A 20,312-nucleotide genomic window follows, 5' to 3' on the forward strand; every position below is an offset into this window, starting at 1 on the left:
CCAGAAGTTACTTTCTGTGTTATCTTGTATCAGGAACTATCTCAGTTTTCCCACCTCTGAAATAAATAGACACCTGTTCAATTAGTGAATTCTTTTTTCTGAAGAGTTCTGATAAACAAGAAGAGCTTCATATTGGCAGTAAATGCTACGGAATAATCATCGAGGAGATTTTTCTGAAGGTCACATCGATTTAGTCATTTACAGCCAAGTTGGACAAAGCAGAGGAGATTGTTCTGTCAGCAACAGTCCTGCACTGGGATGAAATTCAGCCATACATGGAGGATCAGAATAAAACTTAAGCAATTAAATCTTGTTTGGAGATACTAAATGGAATCAAGGTGAGGCACAGTTTGCGTGGCATTTTTACAACATTCACAAAGTTTATAGGGAAACATAGCCAACAACTAACCTAGAATTACTGAACTTTTTCCTTCGTCATCTCCATTAATTGATCACGGTAATATTAGAGGGTCTAGTGATTGGGCAGCAGTTACTGCAGGAAGAAGAAAGAAACCTGAAATCACTATTGAGCAGGAAAGAAACCTTTACATTCATCTTACAATGCAATCAGTTGATGTCTCCACTACAAAAAATCTCTTCTTATTGTGTGCCTAGTCTTTCATTCCATATTTCTGTCTCTTTAACATTTGATTCAACAAATCTAAAGGAAAACTAAATGGTACTAGCTGTTATTAGGTGATAAATGCCAGTCACTACTGACAGCCAAAAAATTAAACCCAACTATTCTGATGAAGCATGAAATAATAACTATGAAAATCTCTTTATTCTAACATTGGGTCGGGGCCTCAGGCCTTCTTATTGTAGGCATATATCTCACTATACAGCACTAATGAAAGACTTTGTATACCTTACAGGTTCCTTGCTACTTTGCAAAGCATCCAGGTACCTTGCCACCTCCTGTTCTCAGCACTGAAATTCTTCAGAGGTACATACTGCACCCTACCCCTCTCCAATATAATTTCACAGAGTATACAGAAACACTCCGAATGTGAAATACCTTTCTTCAGGACCAACTGTACTGCAGTGTTCCAGACAGGTCACTGTGTTTGGGTCCCTGCCTGTTAAAACACAGATTGTGAGTGCCCATTTCTGCAAAAGGCATGTGCTATAGGTGTAAGGATGTGGAATAAAAAACAAGGATAGAGACATCCGTTATATAGCTAAAACCATGAGGTTGCCTTTTTCCTCGATTAACGCTTTTGAGGTCTGCCAGTGCTTGACACTTATTGACCCTTGGAAGAGAAGGGTGGCTTGATTCTCTCACAACAAAAATGCATACAGGCAGAGATAAAAGAAGTGTGATGGATGGTAGCACAATACCAGCCATTTTCACTTGTGCCAGAGAGATGAGTCTTTACCTTCAGATAAGACAAAAGAGTAAGTGCTCTGGGATCAGTCTTTCCTGCGTAGCCTGGAAAATGTCTACCATAGTGGAAGATGCCTTCATGGCCTGAACACAGACTACAGTTCCGCTATTCACTTTCAGCTATGATTGTTCAATTGCATTTCATATAACATTAATTTACATATATGCAAGAGGTGGGGACTGTACTCCAGGCAGAAAAACCAAACATGCTGTGTCAACAGGATTTAGTAACTCAGTCAATGACCTCATTCATCACAGATCAATTACCAATAGTGTGCTTTTTAGGTTCAAATGCCTGGCTAGGCACAGAGTAAAGGGCAAGAAAACTGTCAGATCTCTTGCGCAGTTTGCAAATGCTCTGGTTGCTCTTTTGAGATTCACTAGTTTACAAAACTGATGGACTGATATTGTGGTGTGAAAGGTGAGAACAGATGTGCTCATGGAACTATAATTCAGGTTTGCAAGTGTAATTTCTGGCTTGATCCCAAACTTTAAGGACAAATCATCTGATTTGTGCTTCTGCCTTACACCCTCTGAATGAGATGTGCCTTTTCCAAAGTTTATTTGTTTCTAATCAATACTCAAATGTACTAGAGCAGGCTTTGTTTATCACTGGTCTGTACATGTTCTAGTACCTTGAAATCCCAATGTGAGTGCTGAGTGATTCAAATGATAAGGCAGCTAGAAACTTCCAGATGACATTGTTTATATATAATAGGGGCAATTTTTGGCCTGACATAAGTAATGATAAGAACTGTATCAGAAAGCATTGCATATTACCAATGGTAATGTGTTTTCCCACTAATAACTAAGAGAATGAGGGGACTGTCTCTTAAAAACAATGCTAATTCTGTGGCAGATCCAGCATTTTATCCATGAACAGAGACAGAAGTTGAAATTATCACAAATTGCATTAAAGCAGAAATCAACGTCTGTGAAATTAGCAATTTTAAAAATAATGATATTTTTTCCCTTTTTTGAAAAATATCACTTTGAAAATGCTAGTGGTCAATAGACTTCTATTTGATTAATAAGTTTGATTATCTCTGGTTTTACAAACGGGAAAACAAAAATCTTGAGTTTCACTCAAATCACAGAACGATGCTACTTCTTGTTATGCAAAGAAGAGCCCATCACTCTGCTGTTTGACTGTGAACAAGACTCAGTGGCACAGAGATCCATATGTGAGAAAAGAAATCTGTGGAATTTATATTTCATTGTGAAATTAGCCTAACTATAATTTCTGACTTCTGGGTAGATCATCTTCTAGCAACATATTTCACATTTCCACTGCCCCTTTGTTTGTAGGGCTCACCTTTGAAAGCATTTTTGCCAACTGAAGTACCAAGAGAGACTAAAACTGGGCCTGAAGCAGCCCAGAAGACACGCATCTACTTCCCCAGTGAGTTTAGAGGATTCTGTGTCATCAGCTGAGCCAGTGGGGTTTTGATGATTGAGTAATCCTTCCTAGCCTTGTATCCTGCGGGAAAAGGGGCTTGGAACAACATCTAACAGCTCACAGAAACCAAAAGACTCACTCAAAGGCAGACAAAGCCATTCACTCAAATACTTCCCTTCCTGAAGTTCTACCTCGGCTCTTAGTACTTTACTATTAGAACAGAAATGGTATATTAGGACATCTAAATCATATTCCCTCATGTTAGTCCTCTTTAAGTTGCATAGAAATTCTTGAAAGAGGAAAATCTCATAATAAAAGATACAGATTAGAATGCACTATCATCCAAGAGAATAAAACCAATACATTGCAAACATGAGTGGAGAGGAACAAGTGAAAATCTGAGCTAGTATTATAATATTTTACAGCTCAGGTTCAAAATCTATAGATTTCCCCAGGTGAAGTGAACAGTCCCCATGTGTCCTTGAGAAGCTATGCATTGGGGTTGTATGTGCTGCTTTTTCCTCTCTTCCTCTCCCTGATTTTTTTGTCTTAATTACATGCATTGTTTTCCTTTTCATCATTAGTAAGGATAGAAAATGTTCTGGCTCAGGAGCTCCTAGTGTTTATTGGGGTTGCACTTCAGGTTCCAGCATGGTCCTGAGAAGAGGTAAGAACAAGTCATGAACGTCCTGCTTGAATCTGGAGGCAGTTTAAGAGTTTCAGAGGTAAGACACAAATTTAGCTTCTTTCCGTTTTCACCCGATTTCCCTAGAATGCTAGAGGAATTCTTCTTCAGGAAATTTGTTACTAGTTATTAGTGCTCAAAAGGACATGATGAAGGAAATCTGCCGTCAGGGCTTGCTTGCAGCCTTTTTGAAAGAACATATTCACATTTTGCTCTCAAAACCACAGTTTATCAACAATGTAACAATTAAAATTGTACTTGGTTAAAGGCTTGCTAGTAAAACTTTTACATTAAAAATTGTATTATTGACTGATGCCTGCCTCAGATTTTCATTCAAAAAAACTTAAAAAAACCAAACTAAACCATCCAACAACTCAGAACCTGTTCATTTATTGCTTAAACTACTTTATAGCAGTTTTCAACTGAAAATTAGTTTTGGCTATTGTATTTTGCAGCTGAAAAGTTAGCAAAAAAACCTTTCAGAATACATAAGAGGAAATAGTTTCAGATCAACTCTCCTTAAATAAGAGGAAATAGCTCCATATCAGCTCTCCTTATAAAGAGTTGTCTATCAATTTTAAATATAATATTTTATCTACTTGTTTGTTTTTCTAAAAAACATTTATACTAACATGGCTAATTATTAATGGAAATTAGTGGTCATAATCCAGACTTTTATTCATTCTAAAATGAGGAAAATTTTAGATTTTCAGGAATTGCTGAAAACAGCAAAACTAACATCCTAACTTTTAGCCTAGCATAACAAACGTGACTATAGTAAATATAGAAGTATTTGAAAGTGTCTCGGTATGCTAGAAATGCAAGAGGAAACACCATAAAGAAAGAGCAGTAAAAGCCAAACAGTTTGGAAAATACTGAGTATGTGTTTTTAAATACTGAGTGTGTGTTTTTTAGTATTAAAAGAGGTAAGAACAATTCTTTTATTCATGTTGTATTCAGGTATGTAGGACTTTTTATCAGATATTAAGAATTTATATAGATTGCATCACAGAAATGCTTAACTGTCTCTTCTGTACTAAAACACAGTGCAACACTCTGACCAGTTGTGACTGTGAGGAAAGGTTTGAGAACAGAATCCAAGGGCAGCTGGAATTCAAATCCAAGTGCTGTGATTTTGTTTTGTCTCGGATATGTTAAAAAGTAGCTCTGGGTGAAACTGTACTCTGTCCTTGGAGCATCAACTTTGGCTGTGTTCTTACAGGGCTGTTCCAAACACAGGAGGAGAATACTGCAGTGGCCAGCCAATAATGGCACTTGGTACAAGAGGCAAATTGAAAACCTCAGAAAAATATTCACTTCATGTTGAATGCAAGGAAAAATGTAGAGAATGGAAATATTTTGGGGAAATCCCCCCCCCCCAAAAAAAAAAAAAAAGCAGAAAAATCTATTCGGGTCACCTTCCTGACATTTCCCTTACCCAAAACAAAACAGCTTGTATGTTTGTATTTAAATAATTTTTAAAATTCTTTTTGCAACAAAAGAGTTGTTGAAAAGTTTTATTGTCAAATGCCAATCAAAGCATTTCAGCAATGATAAAAATAAATGAGAATTTCTACATTTTTAACATATTTTCCCCATATAGTTGAGCTGAAAATATTCACAGAAGTTAATCTGAATTTTGCAGTTTCTCAGGGATCAGGACTTCATTTTGCTGCTTGTGCAAAAATGTCACCAAACCCTAGTCTTTAGCCTTCTATTGTATAATGTGGGTGCTGCCTGTCCTCTGCCAGCAAAGCCGAACATAATGTCTCATATCAGAGCAAAGGAAAGCCAAAAATGGCTAAATTTACTACTTACAATTTTCTAATATTAAACAAAGTCTATTTACTGAAAAGCAGAACAAATCATATTCAGGAATAATATCAAAGAGCAGTGTTTTTTTTTCATTTGTAAGATGTAACTAGAAGTGACTGAATTGTGCCTAAGACTACTCCAGTGCGTGTTTCTGAGGAAAATGCCATTGATTCTATTAGAATTTTCTTAGCACTTTCTTCCCAGTTTGATGTTTTAAGTATAATATAGGTCTAATTACCTGTAGAGGTTGACGGTCACTGACAATCAACCAGTGCAATACTGTTGGCGGATTATTTTCCACATTGAAAATGCATCAATATTTCAATGAAATCTAGTGGGAAAAACTATCAGGTAAATTTTTGCAAATATGTTCTCCTTTTTTGTACACCCAGTTCTACTAAATAAATGGTATGAAATCCCGTCCCCTAAACCTCAGCTCTTCTCCTTATAATCACAAGGTCACATTTCTTCCCGAACCTCAGGCTTTTCTTAAGCCTCATAAAAGTGGACATCTTAAACAAGTAGTCTGTACTTGCAGTGTAAGACCAAGCTTCCATCAAAACATGTAGAAAATGTTGGTAAAAACACTGCTCCTTTAACAGCAAAATTGGCACTTCTGCTAGCTGCTAAGTTTTGTCGGCAAGAATTAACTGAAATAAAGCTTGAACACATGGCATATATCAACAACAACGTAGTAGTGTCATTGGAAATATATGCTGAGGAAGGAATGTCCAGATTAAGTTGTTAAAACATTTCTGCACGACCTTTGTATTGCAGTGCTCCTGTTATCCTGGACGTATCTGACTGATTCATTTCCATTAAATCAGGCATTAAAAATTTCTCATTTAACAGCAGAAACATGCCTTGAAATTTAAATACAAATACCTTGATGCTTATTAACAAGTAAACTTTGTTAGATAAATTGTTAGCAACTACACAGAAAGTTTGTAGATGAGAATTACCTAACTACATTTGTTTGCACATTCTACAAGCAACTAGATATTCATATTTAAATTAAAAACTGTGGTAATTAGTAATCAGATCTAGTACTCCACAGCTTCTTCAAATTTAGAAGTTTACAACATCCCATAAGGTTGATAAGTATTAATATCTTCATTTTATAGAATAAACAAACAAAAAAAAATCAGTTACAAGCATAACTCCTGATGAACTCAGCTCTTCTCTTTCCCTGCTTGACCCCACTTACTATATTTTGATTGGCAAGCTGAGTTTTTTGAGTGAAATAACTTATCACTCAAGTTACAGCTAGTATGTGTGGGGCAGTGGCTAAAGTTCAGATCTCCTAGTGGTTCATTCCAAGGAAAAAATTAGGACCCTGTCATTTGCCATAGCAGGTTTGAATTCTCCATGTGTTTCTATAATAAAGAACACAGAGCTTTAACTAAGCAGGATAAAGTAATTTATGAACAGCTGATGAAGAAGATACAGTCTGACCCTCACTAGTATCCCCAGAAACACACCTCTCTGCCCAAGGGAACTGCAGAAATTGTGCACCTCAATAAAGCTCCTGATTAAGTGCTGTGAATAAAATGAAATATGCATGCAATTTCTATTTTTTAAGCTGCTTTTGGAAATCCCCAAGATATCCTATCAATGGCCAGAGGAAGTTTACACTCTTTATGTTTTGGATAAAGAAGCTGTGATTTAAGATGTACATACACTATTGTTTATGCCTTTGTTCCAAAACAAAGCGTATTTGGGAAGAAGGCTGAATAATAGCAGAAAGGTGAGTAATTACTGAGGGGTTTACACTGCCTTTTACAAATGTGTCACCTTTTCCCACTATGCCTGGAGAAAGCATCATTCTCCTTTCATTGTGAAAATGACAGGGAAAGTGAGTGGTGACTCAGATGCCAGAGAAATCTGCTCTAAATATATCTTGTCGGAACTGTGCATATTAGTCTGAGGTGTGGGTGCACACGTCTCTTTTCCTCTCAACATTCTTTGTAGTCCACAGGTTTTTTACAAAATTAATGGAGAAGCTCCCACTAAGTATTTATAGCATCTTTCTTTTAGGGCAATATTTTTTAACTGGGATATTGCTCCACCTAATTAATTTGCTTAATCGTTAGGCCAATGACAAAGAAGTAGTCTGGATAGGCTTACAAGTAAAAAGTAATTAGACCTACTCCTGATGTACATTTGTAGCACGGTAGTCACTGAGATCCAGTTGATCCAAGCACTGTACAAGCCCTGTATGACATTTTAAAACTTCTTCTTCTAAGAAGAGCTTAAATTTCAAGTAACGAAGATGTCTCTGTCTCAATGTCTTCTACAAAAAAACTTAATGATCTGACCAAGTTCATGTAAGAGCTCTCTGGCAGCAAACTTTGATTTTTCCATTTCAAGTTTGGCCTCTTAAAGCACAAGATAATACTCCATCTACAAGTAGCACAAGTGCAAATTTTATCTAGAAATTAACAATTTAGGATGACTTTTCTCTCTAATGAACACTTTCCCGGGGGGGCAAAGGGGGAAATCAAACTGTTAATTAGATTAACATTCTTACAGATAGCTAGAACCTGGAAGCAAACAACAGCCTTAAGAGTGACTACTTTGAAGTCATTTTCTTGTCTTTAGTGTGTTTGTTAAAGGTTACAGGAATCTCCAGGGCACAGCTCTTCCCTTTTTTTTAAATGATGAACTCAGTTTAGGGAATTAGCTAACAGTGGAGGACTTGTTCTGCTCCTCTTTTCCTATACTGAGTACCACTGCATTCTGTGAGCAGTGTCAGTGATGCATGATGCTTGAGTTAAATGTCACCTTGGCTGAGGCCATATGTCTCAGACTAGACGTTTAGAGCTATAACCATCCCATTCACTTGTAAAAAAAAAAAGATATCTATATAGATTTAAATGACAGATTACTGTTAGAGTGTGAGTGCTGATTATCCTGGACTTTATTGTCAAATTTCTAACTTTACTCTTCTGGTAAACTTATGAGAGGAGCGACGCTGGGCCCAATTCCAACCTTTTTTATACCAGTAAAGTCTGTTTGTGGAATTTTAGCTGTCTAAATCTAGTGAGAGAACTGTCTCTGCGTACACTTCAATTATTTGGTATTTTCTATCAAGACTATATTCTCAAGCACATCACTGTTATCAATTATCTTGCAATAGCCATGCTTCCTTCAATGTGATACAGCACATGCTGATTTGTCACCAAGTTAAGGGATTCCTCTTCACTAGAGTGCTTGAAAGAGTGAAGAGGTTAATTTATAACTTCTTGACAAAGAGCACCCTGCATGACTTAAGATCAAGATCCCTCGGGGATCTTGTCCCTTAGGCTCAGAGGCATATCGTTCTTCCTTTGGGAAGGGGGCTCAGACATAGCTCTTCAGTATTTTCCTATCCAAAGTTGCTTTCTGCATACTTTGAGGGTCTGTGGGGAAAGAAGAGGTGGAGTTCCCTGAAGCCTGAGGGAAAGAAGAGGTTCAAACTTCCCACCCTCTGGGTATGCAGGGTGTGACAGGTATGGGCTGGGCAGCCCAAGCCTCTACGGCCTTTCAGTGACTTCTGTGGCTGGCGACCTGAAAGCGTCTTTAAGTCATTCTGGAATCCGGATTATGGTCACAGGAATGAACAGATCCCAAAGGAGGCCTTTGAAAACTTTCTGCACCTTCGTTTTTATCCCCGTTAATCGGCTGAAATGAGAAGATGTGAATTTATCCTTGATTTGCAGGTAGCCCTTGGGTATTCCTTTGCCAAGTAAGATGATTTTAAAGCTGTGTCGGTGACTACACTCAGTAGAAAGGCTAGATACTGCACTGACATGAGAAGGAAACCCTTTCACACCTCCTCGCTGGAAATGAAGGACTACTTGAATGACAGACTAAGGGTAACATGCCCTAGTTTGCCTCAGTCTACCACTAAATTTGTATGAAACACAGTTCCTGAAAATCCCGGGATTCACCGGGTTGTTCACTTTTACCTTTCTTATGTACCACACCATTCCAGTGAGAGACAGAGGCATTTCCAAGCGGTACACTGACACGGCTACTCTGCGTAAATACAGAGCCCCCACAAACATGTCACCTGCAGCCGCAGTAAATGCCGGCGAGGAGCCGTCACCCTGCAGCTCTGCGTGTGGGTAAGGGTGTGCACTGCGTCCTGACTCGTGGAGATGCTTAGAGTCAGAGGGTAATATCTTATTCTGATGGTGAATGGTGAAAGACCAGTGAGAAAGAGGTGGAGACATTGCTGCACACGCGCAAAGGCTGACACACTATCCACAAGTCCTATCGCCTTTGTTCCTGATGGTACCTGCCCACCACCATCAATATTAACCTAATCCTCATTTTAGATGGTCTTTAATATATCTCAGGTATTATAGGGATGCTCAGCTACAGCTACACAGCTTGAGAGATATATTGAACTGCTATTTTTTATTTTTGAGTCATTTAAGACAAATACAACAACATAGTTTTGGTGGTTTTTATTTTAACAGCCCTAAGAAGTGATAGAAAGAAAGAATGATCCCTGATTTGAAAAGGTTTGGAAAGCTTTTAATCACCTTCCTCTGCGGGATCTAAAGATTATTGCAAAAAAGAACTATGGAGTTGCATTACTATTTCTATAACAATGTTATGTCCGTATTAATCACAAAGAGTAATAGTTAATGGGGAAGAAGGCTCCGAGTGTTGAATAATTTCAGAGTTGCCTTGCACAGTATAGTATGGCTTATATATATATATAAAATAAGACATTTTAACACTCACAACTTTTAATTCCACAATTAAATAATCCAAAACCTATGGGAGGTTCTTATGACAAGTACTTCTCTTTCTTCTAATTTTCTTATTTCCTATCTTCCTTAGCTATCCAAGGATAAGTGCAGCTGGACACGGAGAATAGGGAAGAACAGTACATTTTCCCAGCCTATTTATGTACTGCAGAAAGCTTTCCCCATATAAAAATAAATAACAAAATTAATAGAGTCATAAAGGCTTTGTGAAAAAACACAAATCAGGAAAAAACAATCTGCTCTGGTATTACTGTTTTAAACCTATGTGAAGTTCCCTCTAAAACTGGGAGAATTTTTAATTTCTTTTTCTGCATCACAATGCTACTTAAACGCCTGGGAGTTGAAATAAGGACTTTGTTCCCAGAACTGGCCATTGGTAACATAGAGTCTGTGCCCAAAACCACAGGTTAAAATAATAGACTGGGGAAAAAACTATTCCTCTTTGACAGAAAAGAATGAATTTATCTGTCATCAGTCATGAACCCTGCAACAGAAACTGAACATAAGTCTTAGTGTTGCGATTCATTCTTCCGGTCAGGTAAAGAAAGGAATAAACTTGCAAATAAAGGCCTGAAAATACCGAACTGTGTTGCCTGGAGTAATCAGACTTCTGAAGGAACTGCTAGAAAAACAAATTTCAGTGTAACATCGAGGACGCTCTGAAATCAAAGAGTGTTTTTCCATTTAGAAATCAAGATCTTTCTGTGGGTCAGTGAATATATGTAAGGAAAGGTAAATATTTGGGCAAATGTTAGAGAATTTCTCAAACTCTATTTAATATAACTTTTTTCCCTTTATTCCTTTGGAGCAGAGTTTAATGCTCCAAGTTTCTTAAACATTTCAAAGTTGATTCTTTAATGTTTTGTTCTTTTCCCATTTGTATATGTTACCAGTACCACTGCTGTCAATTGGTACAAGGTAAGTCCAGTAAGATATATTTCCAGTGCTGCCCAGCATGTTACAAAGGTTATTGTTAAAAAGCCAACATTGATCCACTGTAATTGAATCTCAGATAATATTACCACTGGATCAATGGTTGACATTTTAGTGACAGCCCTAAAACTCTAGCACACTCTTTGAGAAATATGTTGCTAGCCCCCTGTTCCAGGCAAGATATCTCTCGAACACTATAGTAGTTACCTTTAGATAACAAAGATTTTTTTCATTTAATTACTGTACAGATCTTTAGAAGTATTAATGCTACATGGAAGAGTGGCACTCAGTTTCACCACTGCTCAGAACATCTTCAGTCCACTTAACTATGTTACTAAAAAAGATTTTTGGAAGGAAGAAAAACTTCATGCTTTTAAGAAACCATAGCTGTTAAGGAAGTCTCCCATTACTGAGATTAGAACAAGACCTTCACAGTGAGCAAGTTGTCTCACAGCTATTTGGACTCACATAATTTATGGCAACAGTGTTGGTAGATATGGTAGGTACTGGGGATAAGAGACCTGAGTAAAGGAACCGAGCTTCAAATCCAACACAGCAATTCTTCAAGTCTTCTACTGTGGTTATATTTTAAAGGGAACACTGATTTTACGGACATTAATAATTCTGGCATTTATAACAAGAACACCTAAAACAGGGTGATAAAATCTTATGTATCAGTGTATATTTACAGGTAAAGAGGTAAAGAACGAAGGAAAATGACCTTGCATTAGAACATAAGATAGTAATTATTGCTATTGGCAATGACAGAAATGTAAGACTTGATAATTCAGTGACCTGATAAGGTAAGAAATTATATATTCCAAGAGTCTATTAAAGAACTTAGATCTCTTCATAGTATGTCAAGCTTAGCCACTGTAAGGTTCTAGTGACTGGGAAAATGAAGAAGCAAATCTTTGTTATCCATTCAGTTGTACCTGCGTAAAATTTCATTTCATTTATACCATCCCTTTATCACAGCAAGAAAACAAAGAAACAAAAAAGCAAAAAAGCCAACAAGAACCATGAAATAATAAAAGAGTCACTCTGTAAGTATGTCATGTTTACGATTGTGATACTCCTTCTAATTCAACCAGCAGTCTTAAAATACAACTACTATTTGCCCAAATAACAATTGTTTTCAGAATAAAAGTCAAAGCTGCAACAAGAAAGGTTGAAACACTACAGAGTAGGAGAGTTTTGGTGCTAAAGAGTGCCAGTGATCATTTTTCCTGTTTTCTATGGATGAATTTTTGGTTCTGGTAATTGAAATAATGATACTGTCTTTGTGTTCACCCAGTTAATGGACCCCACAAGAGAGGGGAACTTATATGATCATCTGCCTTGTTTTGTCAGAATGGATTACAAACTATTCTTCAAGGCTCAACTATTATCTAGGCTAGAAAACAGAATGCAAAACATTTGTGTCTTTTTAGAAATCAACACTGGCACCTGCTGAGGGACAGAACTAAAATAAAGGTTTGAAATGTAACAACTGAGTCTCCCTCTCCTTCTGAAACTATGCTGTCTGATGAGATATGACAATGATGTCTCCTAATATTGACTGAGGAGCAATTTCCAGGAACAGTAATAGATTTATCTTGACAACATGTGATTCAATGTCAAAACCAAGCCCTTGGCTCTGTCTGGAAGGATCTTTCTGCTGTTTGGGGGAATCAGCACCAAAGAGAGAGTCAGGGTTAAAGTGGGTGTAAATGTGTTTAGCAGGCTGATCTGGATGTTCTGCCTTGTTAATTCTCCCATTGCTTCAACAGACTGGAACAGTTAGTCTCATGTGATGTGGAAAATCCCTGTGCACATAGCACCCACTAAATATAGAGAAAAACTGGACACTACTGCAAGTGTGGTCTCACATGTGCTGAAGAGAAGGGAATAATCACTTCCCTCAAACTGCAGTCTTGCTAACACTGCTCGGTATGTGGCTGGCCTTCTTTGTCTAAGTCACTCCTAACCCACGCTCAACTTGTTCTTCATGAGGAGCCCACTGCCCATTTCTGCACAGCTGCTTTCTAGCAACTTGGCATGTGGACTGTCTTATCGCTTAGGGTTATTACACCTGAGGTACACAACTCTGCATTTGCCTTTTTTGAACTTCATACAGCTCCTGTCAGCCCATGTCTCCAGTCTGTTGAGGTCTCTGAACAGCAGCCATACACTCCAGCGTGTCAACAGCTGTCCACAATTCATGGACTTGTTGAAGGTACATCCATCTCATCATCAAGATGAGTAAAAAAGATGATAAACACTGTCAGCTCCAGTACTGACCCCTGAGGAGTGCCAATAGTAATGAGCTGGTAGGGGAAGTAGCTGACGTAACAAGCAGAGAATCAATCCATAATTCCTTGTACAGCTTGCGGATTGTGCCAATAGAAATCTCTTGAAGTTCAGCAAGGAAAAGTGCAAAATTCTGTATTCAGGGTCACCTCCTGCATCACTGTGGTCTAGGAACCAACTGGTTGAACAGCAGCCCTGCTGAAAAGAACCTGGGCTGATGGTGGACATAGGGTTAAACATCCACCAACACAGCAGACTTACTGTGAATAAAGGAAACCACATACTAGACTATGGGGGATGAGGGGACTATTAGGGACTATGTGCCCATAATATATAGGGACAGTGCGGCAGGCAGACCAGGGGAAAGTATTAGCCCCCTCCACTCAACATTGGTGATGTCACACCTGAAATACTGTGGCTAGTTTTGGCCCTCTGCTTCAGGAGGGATGTGGAGGTACTGGAGAAGTTCCGGTGGAAGGCTGAGAAGATGACCAGGGGCCTAGAGCACATAACTTATGAGGAAAGGTTGAGAAAACTGGGTTTGTTTAGTCTGATGAAGAGGAAGTTACGGGACAATCTAGCAGCAACGTGTAACTATTTGTACAGTAGTTACAAAGATAATGAAGCCCAACTCTTTCACTAAAGCCAGGCCAAAAAGGAGCAAAAGCCACCGATTGTGTCTTGCTGTGTTCAGGCTGGACATTGGGGGAAAAATCACCAAGAAGCTGGATTGCACTGGGAGAAATTACCCAGAGAGATTGTGGAATCTCCGTCCTTGAGATTTTCAAGACCCTGTTGGACAAAGTCATGGCTAACCTGATCTAGTGTTGAAAATAGTCCTGCTTTACATGGGTAGTTGGACTATATAACCTCTCAGACGTCACTTCCAAACAGAATTTCTGCAAGTCTTTCATTTTCATAACACTATAATTATGAAAGTGTACTTTCCTTCTTAGTGTTCATTACTAGAAAATTGGGAAAATGTGGGGTTCTAATGGGACTTTCTTGGTCACATACTAGTCTTGGAAATTTGCAAGGCCAGGCCAGTCTTCAGGGAATTCTCAAAATGGAAGAGGCAATATCTGTTATTTAGGAACATAAGAAAAAGACAGGCTTCCTTGCTCATCGCATCTAATCCTTGTTATCACAGGCAACCATGTAATGACTATATTTGACAGATTTGCTGCCTTTATTAACTGAAGATGCTGTCTACACTGAAATTCTCACAGGTGCAATATTGAGGTCTTCAGGATCACTGAGACAGGAGCACAGTTCATAGAAAGCAATACCCTGTTCTTAAGACTCTGCATACCTCCTAAATCTGATGGATTTGCTTCCTGTTCCTGCATAGATAGAAAGCATTCTAAGGAAAGACTTGTGGGATAATTGCATTTGGTTAATTCCTAGAGAGTTTGGTTTCACAAAGGTTTCCCCAGTTTGTTCAAGGGAAACAGATTCCTTTTGCAGATATTCAGTGGTTACTTGCTCCTTATTTGCTTTCCAAAGAGACTTTTCAGTATCTTGTAAAGCCATTAATTCTTCCAAAGTCTCCAGGCATTTCTAAAAAACAAAGTCTTACAGGTGAATGTCTTACGCTGGAGCTCAACATAAACACTACACCCAGATTCAAAACAAACTCACAATTTAGAAGAATACAGATCTTAGTCCTGATTTGACCTTCACAAATCACCTTTTCATTTTAGTATTCAGCAGCAACAGAACCCCTGTGCTGAACACCATTTACCTGGAGACCATTTAAAGTCTACATTTTCCTTCTGAGATTCAGCGTTGTGATATCTCATTTTATATGAAAATCTAGTGACTTAGTTAAATGACTTAGTGCTACGACATATGTCAACAGAAAAAGTTCAGCTGTATACCAATATAACAGGCTTTTTACTGCAGGGACCAAAGAGTCTATGATATTTGCCACACAGCAATCCAACAAGTCCAGTTCTTTATTTACACGAAAACAGAAATACAACTTAAAAATTGAATTTTGTGTGACACTTAGATTTTCCAGTGACAGATAGAGTGGGAAAATAGAAAGACAAAGATTATTTTGCTAATAGTTACACAGCGAGTCAGTATTGCCTGTCGTAGGACCACACCAGGTTTACATACTTGTTTTAAGCTTAAAATAAAACAGGAAGAGAGGGAAGCATTTTTGCAAAATAAAGTAAAAATAATGTGCAGTTCTCCCTCTAATCCCTTGATGTGCACTTACCCCCCAAAACTGTGAAAATACATGAGAAAAAAAAAAAATCTAAGAGAACAATTTAGGCAAAGAATCTCAAGAGGGTGACTAGTCACCTCTGTTGCTGTGCTTGCATCCTTCAGATATTTGCTACAGATAGGCGATAAGTAACTAGAAGACAAGGCTAATAAAATCTGTGTTATTTACTGTAACGCAGTTCTTTCTGGGGCATGTATTCTTAGAAGATTGATTCATCTATTTACTGTGCAAGCTTGAAAAATGCAAAATGATTAGACACAGCAATTTTTTTAATCCCATTCTTTACCTTAACAGTGGCATAGTCCTCTTGGTATTGCCTATACTAGTATGTAAAGTTCAGCCACCAGCATGGAAAAAAAAATCTTGAAGGGCAATTTGACTGCATTATAGTGAGGGCTGGGAAAAAATTAAAGCTTTCTACCTTCACAGTGACACACAAAGTTTACAAAGAAAGTTCTACACGAGGAAAAAAGGCTGCTTAATGCACAGGATATTGCTAGGTAGATCAACTACAACTCCCATTGGGTCCCAGCCTGCTCAAACTGAAGAGAGTGGCAAAACTCTGATTAACTTCATGGTATTTCAGCATGAGCTCACGCAGATCCAAAAAACTGCTGACACTCTGCCTGTGAGAATTCTGTGTAGCAAGTGCCATTGGGAATATGCAGGAAATGTGTAAACTGTGTATCTGAGATTGGAATTTCTCTGGAGTAGCTACTTACAATACTGGGGACAATCTTAAATCTTGCCCAATTTGATTTTCACAGGTGCAGGAGTACTTACGCTGACTTAATCTGGAGTTGTGTTTTCCCCTCACACCTAAGGATCAGCTAGCTACACTGGGGTTTGACTCTCAATATCTTCTTTATGAAGTAGTAATCCTGCATGACTATGTTTTTCAAGGGAGCTAGCTAAGCTGTATCTGGAAAAACGAGGCAAACAAATGCACTCCTATCTGGAAAGGAGGTTCAAATTCTCATCATATGCCTTGGAAATCCTACCAACTCTGGTGATTTAGGACTTTACTCAGCAGTTGGTATACAGATAACTAAGTGCATTTCATCCCCTTATTTTCCTCTTTGGGCTGGCTGAGAAATGAATTCTTAAAGATGCCATTAGGACAATCTGCTTTCCAGACCTGTCACATCTCTAAAGCCAGAACTTTGAACTAATACTCTTGTATTAGCAATACCTATGCAAGCAGAGTCTAGAAGCAAACCATCAGGTGATACTTAAAATGCAACTACTGAATTAATGACTGTAACTTAGTTTCTGTTCGGAAAATACACTACTTGCATTTTCACTGGTATGTTTTCTACCTAAAACGTAAGTATGGAGTAAATAAAAAATGAATCCTTTGATCATTCCTGGAAGACAGGATTACAGGAGTTGTGAGACCTGTACTGTGCCTTAAAAACTATGACTATTGCTTACCTCTAAGCATCTATTCCAAGCAGCAGAAAGACCGTGGCTAGGCTAGGGAAAGAGAAAAGACTTAATGAAAGTGACGTGGGCTAGGTCCTGGAGTATTAATTCTGCTTTAAAAACACGAAGATGTCTTAGAGTAGACAATAGCATACTCTGGCACTCTCTAGTGCCTCTTTCCAGCTTCATTCAGTTTAATAGGCCTGGCTGATCAAAATATTCCCCGTAATGATACAGAAAGAGAGACAGGAGCAAGTGCCATGACATGGCTGAGTCTGATCCCACCAGGGGTTTTGAAGAGCGAGACCAATGCCTTAAGTGAGCTGCCGCAGCACACAAATGGAGCTTTAGTAATTTCCGATGGCTCAAGGTTCGGCATTGACCTCAGTTAACAATGGTGAAGGTAGCAGTACTAAAGCCCTGCGCCCTGTCCCCATTCATTTATATAGCACCAGAATAGAAATACATTGGCATTGTAATGCATAGCCTGCTCAAAGGACCCAAGCATTTGACATCCACTTCTGTGAGGCTTTTAGAGGGCAGGAGCAGGGACTACTACTTAGTGCACAAGTAGGATAAGGAGCTCCGTGCATGATTTCAGCTCTGCCACTCTCTTTTTACATTCTCTGACCTTGGACAAATCATTTTAACTTTCTCTGCTGATATTTAACTTTTCACAGGTACAGTGAGAACCTTGTAAGAACACAGCTACAGTTAAATGAACAGCATTCTTTTTCTTGGTGAAAAAAATTCAAAACTTCCTTTCAGATATGGATAATAAAGACAATTTCTGACAGTAAAACGAGCCAAATCCCTTGAAAGTACAGTTTGATAGGAATTTACATCTTGCTTGATGATTCATTTGAGAGATGAAAGCTTTTTTTAATTATAGGAAAAAATGAACTTAAAAGACAAAACTACTGAAAAATAAACATAAATAGCCTCAGTCCATGGCTTGCTCTTCTTGAGCTCTAGAAAGTAAAATATTCTGAACACTCCTTTTATCAGGGCCTCTTAAATGGAATAATTTAAGGGAAAAACAAACAGCAATTGTATGATTGTAAAAAGAAATTAGCATTTTGCTCAAAAGGAATGGCAATTAGCAATGATGACATTGTGATTTATACTAATTGAGATTAAGTCAGACAAAACGGCAACATTAGTAATCATTTGAAGTACTGTATTACTCATTATACTGTGCTTTGTAAACATCTCTCTTGAAATTAAAAAGTAATTAGTAGCATTTTAGTCATTTAATTCACTATAATTAGGATTTTAGGGAAACTACAGCCCTGCTGTTGGAAGCCTTTAAGGTTTTGAATTGAGGCAACGTTTTTTTTTTTTTTTAAATCAGCTTTTAGTGGTGGCTCATTTTCTGTGGTCTACAGAGGCAAATGGTATCATTGGAAGTAATAGGAAGGTATTCATTAGAGATGGCTTGGAATGGACATATGCATCCATCTTAATGCAGTGATGTGAACTGACCGGCTTAGAGAAATGCTAATAGGATTACAGGGCCAAATCTAGCTCAATTCAAAGTCAGTCTGGACAATGAATAAGCAAAGTTGTTACTTCCAAAGGGAACTAAGTATATCCAGTATGAAACAGGTTGTTATCTAAGCACAACATGGGACACAAAATTGTCCTTCTTGCATAACACCCAGTAAAAGGAGACACCCAAGTCATATATGTACCAGGTGCTTTGAACAAGCAAGCATTCGTCTCTGAGGGCAAGGTGTGTCTGCAGATCTAACCTTCGCAATGATAAAAAGATACACTGGCAGAGTATGCAGCGTATTTAACACCCACTGGTGTGGGTGGTCAACTGGTTCAAGGAAGGTCTGAAGCCCATACCCTAATGTGTCCCATTAACCTTCATAGAACTTCCTCTTGCTTAATGACAATGCATTAACAGGCTGTGAAAAGAAAAAAACGTCCCTAGTTTATCTTTGATTTATCCACGCTATCCATCTACTCAAATAGGTATCTGGAGCAATTCTGTACTTCCACCAAAATCTATGTCAATGTTTATATAGCATTTTGATTATACACATTCATAACTAAAGTTTCTTTGTATTCACACTGCTGAGCTACAAGCTCACAAAGAGGCCTGAGGGAAAATTTTAGAGAATGTTACAGGACAAAAGTCAGTACTACTCCCTTATTTATCCTGCCTCTTTTAGAATACCTCTCATTTGCCATTGACACAGAACATGTCAGGGACTATCTTGGAAAGATCCTTAGTCCTCTGATATCACCTCAATGGCGAACAAGATCCCGGTATTTTACACATATATATCCAGATGGAAGCTACCAAAATAAACTTAGGTGCATTAGCTGGCACCAGAGCTGAAGCATCTGGCCCCAACCACTTCAGTCTCTTACTGGATGACAGCTTCAGCTCCCTAACCGCTCCTGTCCAAAACTGCCAAAAGACACATTTGGGCATCCCAGTCTGATGGCTGGTTGGTTTCTTCAAGGATGTCTATGATCAGGACGTATTCAGTCACTTCAGGTGACAAGTTAGTCACATTTTGGGAAGGATGGATTTACAAAAGGTTGATAAAGGTATACTTTATACCAGACTTTATTCCCACTGCAAGTTCCCAACAGGCTTCTAAAGCCACATCCATACAACCTACGCTGGCTTTATGTTTCTCCCTTCTGTTGAAGGGCTTGAGAAAATAATGGTCTGTTAGCCATAACAATCTGGAAGATAGGGCTGGTCAGAGCAAGAGAATTACGTTTCGTGAAAAAGTTTTGGAAATTAGAAATCTGTTTAATTCTGATGCACAAAACCAACCTCATCCGTATACAAAAGAAAGTGGGAAAACACAGAAAGACGAGCCTGCAAAGAGCCCAGTGGCTGCAGCACTACAGGAATGCTGTTTAAGGAATTCAAAGCAGGACCTTGAAACCCAAGTGCTGCACATCCAACTCAGACCTTTAGATTTAAGGAGACAAATGTTTTAGTGGTGCTAAATAATTTAGTACTTACTGGGGCAAGAAACTGACTCACTACTCTGAGTCATACACACGGGAGGGGAGAAGAGTTCAGGATCTGCAGACTGGGACTTTAAAATGTATGTGACCGAATGCCTGAACAACAAAGCTGTTGTTTAACAGGACTGGCCTTCTTTCTGTTCCACTAGAAATTATGTAAGAAGCTCTAGATCAGTAACTTCTGTTTCCAGCACAAGAAATAAATATATCATCGGAGTCAAAACTGCAACCAGCTATACTGAAAACATACTGTGATCTCAATGTATATTAAATTATATTAGGAAAAGCAAAACTAATTGTAGGATTGTGGAAAGACAAAGGAGCTGAAAATCTAGTTCTGTCTGTCCCCACAGGAGTGTTAAAGATAGCTCCAA

Source organism: Calonectris borealis, chromosome 5 (genome assembly GCF_964195595.1).
Source record: "Calonectris borealis chromosome 5, bCalBor7.hap1.2, whole genome shotgun sequence".
Lineage (NCBI taxonomy): Eukaryota > Metazoa > Chordata > Aves > Procellariiformes > Procellariidae > Calonectris > Calonectris borealis.